General features: G+C 44.6%; 1 pseudogene; it reads left to right on the forward strand.

Annotated features, from left to right (window-relative positions):
- Positions 1-217: 217 nt before the first annotated feature.
- LOC102816531 lies at positions 218-531 on the forward strand (annotated as a pseudogene).
- The last annotated feature ends 7,061 nt before the right edge of the window (positions 532-7,592 follow it).

Consider the following 7,592-nt stretch of genomic DNA (forward strand, 5'->3'; position numbering starts at 1 on the left):
TGTGGGCATCCTGACCTGAATACCAATCAGCAGTGTCCTGCATCGGTTCCACAACCTGGGCTTGGGCATGCATTGTCTCCATTTGAGATCTTTTCCGAAAGCAGGCAAGGCTTAAATTAGAAATGAGTTCATAAATAAAATATTTGTTCAACTCCTCTTTCCGCCATCTTGGAGTCTGTGGAGGCCTGCTGGGAATAGGGCTTCAAAGCCAACAGCTATGTCTGGAAGACCATGGTCCAAGGCCATTTTTGCTATAAATGGGGTCTCCAGAACCAAGGGGCACATACAGCTCTTCTTAAAACTAAAGGTGTTCATGCTTGAGATGAAACTGAATTCTATTTAAGCAAGAGATGTGCGTGTGTATACACAGTGATTCCTGTTAGCAAACCTAACAAAACCAGAATGCTCCAGGGAAAGGTAACTCGCACCCATGGAAACAGTGGCGTGCTTCATGCCAAACTTTGAAGCAACCTTCCTGCAAAGGCCATTGGATACAGAATCTGTGTGATGCTGTATCTCTCAAGGATTTAAACTTACTGAAAAGTGAAAATAAAATTGTGGCTTTCTTTAAAAAAAAAATTGGGGTTAAAATGGGACAAATCACACTACCAGGGAAAATATTGCAATAGGATACTGTTATAACCCGTGAGTGGTGTAAACGACTAACGTACTGGGCTGCTAACCAGGTTGGAGGTTGGAGCCACCCAAGGATGCTTTGGAAGAAAGGCCTAATGATCTACTTCTGAGAAATCAGTCATTGAAAACCCTACACATTGCAAGTGGCCATCCAAGGAACACAATTGGTTTCTATTTACTGGGAGCCACAGAGGAAGAAGGTGAGTCAGAAACAGGAGGAGGAAATGGAAATGTGACCTGTCTCCATGAACAACCACAACCTTTGTCGTGAAACCAGAGAACTGGATAGTGCCCAGCTACCATAACTGGACATTTTGATCAAAGACTCTATAGAACAATCTTGATCAAAGGGGAGGAGGAAATGTAGAACAGAATTTCAATTGTTATAGAATCCAGACTTTCTGGAGTCATGGAATCTGGATGAACCTCTGAAACTATTGCCCTGAGATCATCTTAAAACTTAAAATTAAAAATATCTCTGAAGTCTTCTTTAAACAATACTTAGCTTAACTAGGAAAAAATATCTGCCTGAAACATTGTGCTCTTTTAAGACCTACTTATATGGGTTCAAATGGACAATGTTGTAAAGTGCCATTGAGTTGGTTCTGACTCATTGTGACCCTGAAGGAGCAGCTGGTAAGCTTGAACCGCCAACTTTGCAATACAAACTAACCTTGTGGTCCATTGCTTATCCTGCAGTGTCACACCAGGACTCCAAATGGACAATTGTTGTTAAGTGCCATTGAGTTGATTCCAACCCATAGCGACCCTGTATAGGATTTCCAAGGAGCAGCTGGTGAGTTTGAACCACCAACCTTGCAGTTGAAACAACTTTGCAGTCTGACGCATTAGCCCACAGCGCCACACCAGGACTCCAATAGCAACTAAAAAAATCAGGTAAAAAACGTAATGGGCCGTGAGTTGACATTAATGGGGAGGAACAATCCAGAAAAGGAGGGTTGTACAACTCGGAGACTGTCATCAATACCACAGGCTCAGACATGTAGAAACAGTGGAATTGGTATCTGCTTTTTCTGTGTATATTCTCAACAACCCCACCAAAATATGTTAACCAAGAGAAGAAAATCCTATGGAATACAGTTCTACCCTCATACACCATGAGCTGAAGTTGACGTGACAGGGCTAGGTTGGTATTGGGTTGGCCAGAAAATAATAGTGATCCTTTACAATTTGAAATTCAAAGAAAGAATAGGAAGCCAACCACTTTAGCAAGCCCAACTTTGTGTTAGTCAAAGAGAAAGTAAGAAATGGGTTTGTTCCCACAACGACGGGGGCAGAGGCCCAGTGAAGATTGGGAAAAGGTTTTGGTCCAAGAGGTGGGAAGTCAACAGCCTTGCTTCGAATTCCTGCTTCTTGATGTTGTTAAGTGCCATTGAGTAATTTCGGACCCACAGTGGTTTCCAAGGAGCAGCTGGTGAGCTTGAACAGTTGGTCTTGTGGTTCAAACTGGCTTAGCAGTCTAGCGGCTTAGCCCACAGTGCCAGCCACAACCAGGACTCCTGTTTGGGTGCTGGTAAACCAGCAAGCTCTTCTCTAGTCTTCAGTTTTCTCATCTGTCAAATTGTGGTAATTTTCCAGCACCATGCCAATCCAAAGGCGAGTGAGACAAAAGGAAAAATCAGTCATATGAATCTGGTTTCTATTTAAAATGTTCATTTCTTCATCATATATATTTTGCATTAAGTTTGAATTTCTAAAGACAACACACTCAAATATTATGTATCTAGGGTGAATTGCCAAGGAATATGATGGCTATAAAAAGTCTGAGAAGGTAAAAGTACTGTGGAGTATTGGGTTTGACGGTTAGCCTGTGAACACACATCCAGGCAAGGTTTGAGAGGTCGTGGTATCTGAGGCCAATCAGACTTTTAGGTCAAACCACACAGCTGTTTTGCTATTGGATGCAGAAGCTGAAACTCCAAGCTGAAACTCCTGATGGTTCTGCATTGGGGTCAAGTGCATGGGCCTTGAGACCTTACTAGACCCAACCAACTCCCCTCCTGGACAGCATTCCAGACCAGCCATGGCTGGCAAGTTAGGGAGAAAAAGATGTTCCCCGTCATTGGCTTGGTTGTTTTGCTTGTTTTCTGTCACCAGGTTCTATTTTCCTTGGTCACATCTGTCTTTTCCTCCCCAGCTGGAGCTGGAGCTGACTCAAGGTGTGGATCGGTCTGGCAGTTTCTTCCAACTTTCTTTTCTCAGCTCTGGATACTCACATCTCTATCAGAAGGCTTAAAACTCGGGGAAGCCAAACTGGTTCTGTTCCAAGTATATTCCATTCTGAAGTGGTTATTGGTGCCAGAAATATAGGCATCCAGGCAGACACAGAAAGTGCACACCAGTCTGATTCTGCTGAAAAAATAAAACAGTAGCATCTACCGCCAAAATGTGGAATGAGATCACCTGCCTTCCTTCCTAAGGAAGCATGGCCTCATCTCTTGTTGTCCTGAAGTTTTCTTTCCTGCTCTCTTTTACCTGGAGTCCTGGTGGATCACTGTAGGATAAACACTGGACTGGTAACTGTAAGGTTGGCGGTTCAAACCCACCAACCACTCCTTGGAAACCTTATGCAGATTCGATATGAGTCAGAACCAACTTGATAGTATTGAACAACAACATCATTCTCTTACCTGGAGCAAGCTGGCACTAAACTTGATCTTTGCATTTTGGGGACAGTCTCCTCTTGTTGGCTGTAGGACCATGCAAAGCCACTGTCATCTCTTTCAGGGTTTACCCTTCCCTGAGCTCCCAGACGTGGCTTCTTGTGGTTTAAGATTCTTGTCGTTAAGTACTGTTGAGTCAGTTCTGACTTATAGCGACCCTATATAGGGTTCCCAAGGAGCCGCTGGTGGGTTTGAACTGCTAGCGTGGTGGCTCAGAGTCCAATGTTGATCCTATAGTGCCATACCAGAAGTCCTTAAGATTCTTAGCATCACATTTTTAAAAAATGAAGTGAAATTCATATAACATAAATCAACCATTTTAATACATAAAATCCTATGTCTTAGTAACCTTATAGAACACTATAAAAGTGCCCCATAAGGATCTCAAGGCTGTAAATCTTTACGTAACAGAATGTTGCATCTTTCTCCCACAGAGTCTGATCTGAACGGTCAGTCTTTTGGTTAGCAGCCACGTGCTTTAGTGCTATAAAACACAGTGTCACCAGGGTCCCTCCATGGCTATATGACATTTTATCCCATCAGCACTAGGCACAAGCATAGCAGGAATTGTGAGGATGGTGCAGAATCGGGTGGTGTTTTGTTCCGTTGTGCATATGGGTCAGAAACAACTCAACATCACTTAACAGCAATAACAACACCCAATCGCTGATGGACACTAGGTTATTTCCACCTTTGGGTGTTATGAACGTCGGTGTACAAGGATGTGTTTGAATACCTGCTTGCAGTTCTTTGGGACATTGCTCACAGCATTTGGTATCACCCTGCTCTCGGTGACCTTTTTGGATTGCACAATCACGCAGTAGACTTTTTGCTCCATCTTGGATTCAGAAGCAGAATCAGCTGTTATTGTTCTCAGCACCGCACACCAGGCTCCTCGCCCACCACTCCAACCCCGACCCAGACCCTGACACATCAGAGAAGGGGCTTTTAAAACCCACCATGGGCAATGCCAAGATGACTCCAGAGTCACATTCCTTTCGTCTTTTTTTTTACAATAATGTTTTAAGTTTATAAAAGCAAATTAGGTTTCCATTGGATAATCTCTATACAAAGTATTCAGCAGTATGGTCACGTTCCTGGAGTCCTGGTGTGGTGCTGCAAGGTAAGGCACTGGGTCATAGGGTGGTTCAAACTCACCAGCCACTGCTCGGAAACCCTGTACAGGGTCACTATGAGCCGGAACCAAGTGGACAGCACTCCATAACAACACTGGTTATGTTTTGTACAATGCAACCAATTGTTAACGTTTTTTTTCAATTGTTACATTTCATTCTCATTCATTTCATTCTTGTACCATTTCCAGAATTCTAGTTTCCCTGCCCCCTTACCTTCTCATCTGTGCTTTAGAGTAATTTTTGACCATTTGGCCTCATAATGATGAATTTCTAAAGGAGTTCATTACTTAGTGGTGATGTATTTTTTTTCTTTTATGAGCCAATCTATTATTTAGCTAAAAACTGACCTCAAGAAATAATTTCAGTTTGAGCTTTAAAGAATACCTCAGGGCGACAGGATTAGGGAAAGCTCTAGTCTCCATTGGTCTCGTAATTTTGGATTTGTAAAGAATTTTGAGTTCTGTCCCATATTTTTCTCCAATTCTATCAGGATCCATCTATTGTGACTCTGATCAGCACAGTCATAGTGGTAACAAGGTACCATCTAGTGCTTCTGGTCTCAGGGTAGATGAGCCCTGGGTTCATGCAGACCATTAGTCTCATAGACTAGTTTCTTCACTGGGTCTTTGGTCTCCTTCTTCCTCTTTTGCGCCAGACAAGTAGACCAATAGATGTAGCTTAGATGGCCGCTCATAAGCTTTGAAGACCCCAGATACTCACTACTCACCACATTGGGATATAGAACATACATTTTACAAACGGTATTAGGACCCTGAACTGAGTGGTCCTATGAGACTATGGTCCCAAGCCTTCAAACCTAGAAAGCCAATCCCATGAGGTGTTTGGTTATGCCTAAGAAATCTCCATAACTGCATTCCCCATGGGATTTATTATATAATGTTCCTTTCTTTTAAATTGCCCAGGGCAAAGGGGAGTTGAAAGAATTAACAAATATCTTTTCCTCACTTTATAGAAGGAACACTGAGGGTTTAATGACAAGTATATAGTGATTCCAGCACGGTCATTGGCAAACTTTGCAGCACAAAAGCAGACATAGAAGAGAGTCTATGCCTGTGTGCAAGTAAAACTGCATATGTAGATACCAAACTTGGAACTTCATATCATTTTCATGTACTAAGAAATATCATCCCTCTTGATTTTCTTTTTAACCATTTAACAATGTAAAGATATTAGAAATAAAAATGCTGGTTGCCTCTGGAGAGGGAGCACAGGGAGTAACTGGGAAGCGGCTCAAGGGGACTTTCTGGAATGATGGAAATGTTCTATGCTTTGACACTGGTGGGTTCTTTTTGCCAGAACCCACTGATCAGTACTCTTAAAGATCTGTGCATTTCACTCCGTGTAACTTAGTTCTCCAGGGCAGTTGGGGCTTAGTGGTGAAACTCTTCCCTTCAGTGTGGGAGACCCAGGTTCGATGCCCAAGCAGTGCACCTGATGCATGGTCTATCAGTGGAGGATTGTGGGATGCTGAGATGCTGAATAGGCGTCAGCAAGCGCTTCCAGACTAAGATGGACTAGGAACAAACGCCTGGTGATCTACTTCTGAAAATGAGTCAATGAAAAGCCTACGAACCACAACAGTCCCATCTCACAAAGCCGGCTAATGCTGTGTTTCCACTGTGTGCCGTTGAGTCCTGGGCCGACTCAATGGCAGAAAACAGCAACTGAAAGTTATATCTCAATAAAAAAAATTTATAAAATAATGTATAAACCATCCTGGGAGTTCTGGTGTGGCGCTGCAGGACCGGTTTGAACAGCAAGGTTGGAGGTTCAAGCTCACCAGTGGCTCCTCAGAAACCCTATACACGGTTGCTATGAGTTGGAACGGACTCAGTGGCACTCAATGACAACAAACCATTCTTAGCTTGTGGGTATTTCAACAAGAAGCAGGGGCCGTGGTTTGCTAACCCTTCTCTAAAAGAAGAATCATCAAGGCAAGGGGCCCGAGAATCCTCTCTGGTAGACCTAGGTAAGTGTTGTGGCTTGGAAGATAGACAAGTGTCAATCAAGGCCCCCCACGGCACCTACATGGCTAATTGCTAAGCTCTGCTTTCTGAGGTTCTCAGCAACCAAACCCAGTGTCAGGCACCGCAAACCCATGTCCGTGCTGCCCTAGTGCTGGGTTAGCACTTGGAGACTTCCTTGGCGATGTGCTGCTCTGGAAATAACCCCTCCATATTTTTAACACCCTTGCCTGGCCACTGGGTTTCCAGTTTCTCCCAAAGAGAATTCCAAGCTGGAATTGAGACTGTTTTGAGCCGTGTTGGTAAACAGGATCCTCTTTTGGCCCTCATCCACACTCTTCCCCCACAAAAGCCCTCAATGCACTCAGAGGACACGCCTTACTCTCCTGCCAGGCCCCGGGCTGTGGCCTGGAGTCCCTGCAGTTTCACACACAAGGAACAAGCAGGTTTCCATAGGGTTTTTAATTCAAATAGTCAGATTCTACCCAGTTAAAAATGCTTCTCAAAACTTCAGGAAGCCAAGGAAAGGGATCGGGAAAGAGTGTAGCTTGTCACAGAGAAGAGAGGGGTTGGCTCTTCACACTGGAAGCACCCCGAGGGATTAGTGAGCACAGGGGGCCCGCTGGGGTTTGCTGAGGTCAACTGAGGCAGCTCACCAAAGACAACTGGTGCCATTGGAACAATCTGGGCTCCAGTGGAAGGTCCAGCCAACAAATTGGCGGTCAAGTGGATTCCAGTTCATGCAACCCCATGTGTGTCAGAATAGAGCTGTGGGGTTTTAAGGCTGTGACCTTTTGGAAGTCGATTGCCTGACCTTTCTAACAAGGCACCTCTGGTGGATTTGAACCACCAGCTTTTCGGTAAATAGTGTTTAACTGCCCCACTCAGGGACCTGGAGGAAGGTCAGGTCTCTCCGAATATCTGTCCACCTCCATGTCCTGCCTTCTGACCACCAGCAGGTCTAGATACAAGTGAGGAGCCCCCGCAGCCCAGAGAGGGGTTCAACGAAGGGAAACTGCCTGTGGGTCTGGGGGTGGGATGGATGGAAACAGGGAGGGGAAGGACTCTCACCTCTTCTTGAAAACTTTCTGGGCTGGGGGCTCAGCTTCCAAAGGGAAAGCCCCAAAGGTCACAGGGTCCACAGGGGGTGG

This window comes from Chrysochloris asiatica, unplaced genomic scaffold (genome assembly GCF_000296735.1).
Source record: "Chrysochloris asiatica unplaced genomic scaffold, ChrAsi1.0 scaffold00007, whole genome shotgun sequence".
NCBI classification, from domain to species: Eukaryota; Metazoa; Chordata; class Mammalia; order Afrosoricida; family Chrysochloridae; genus Chrysochloris; species Chrysochloris asiatica.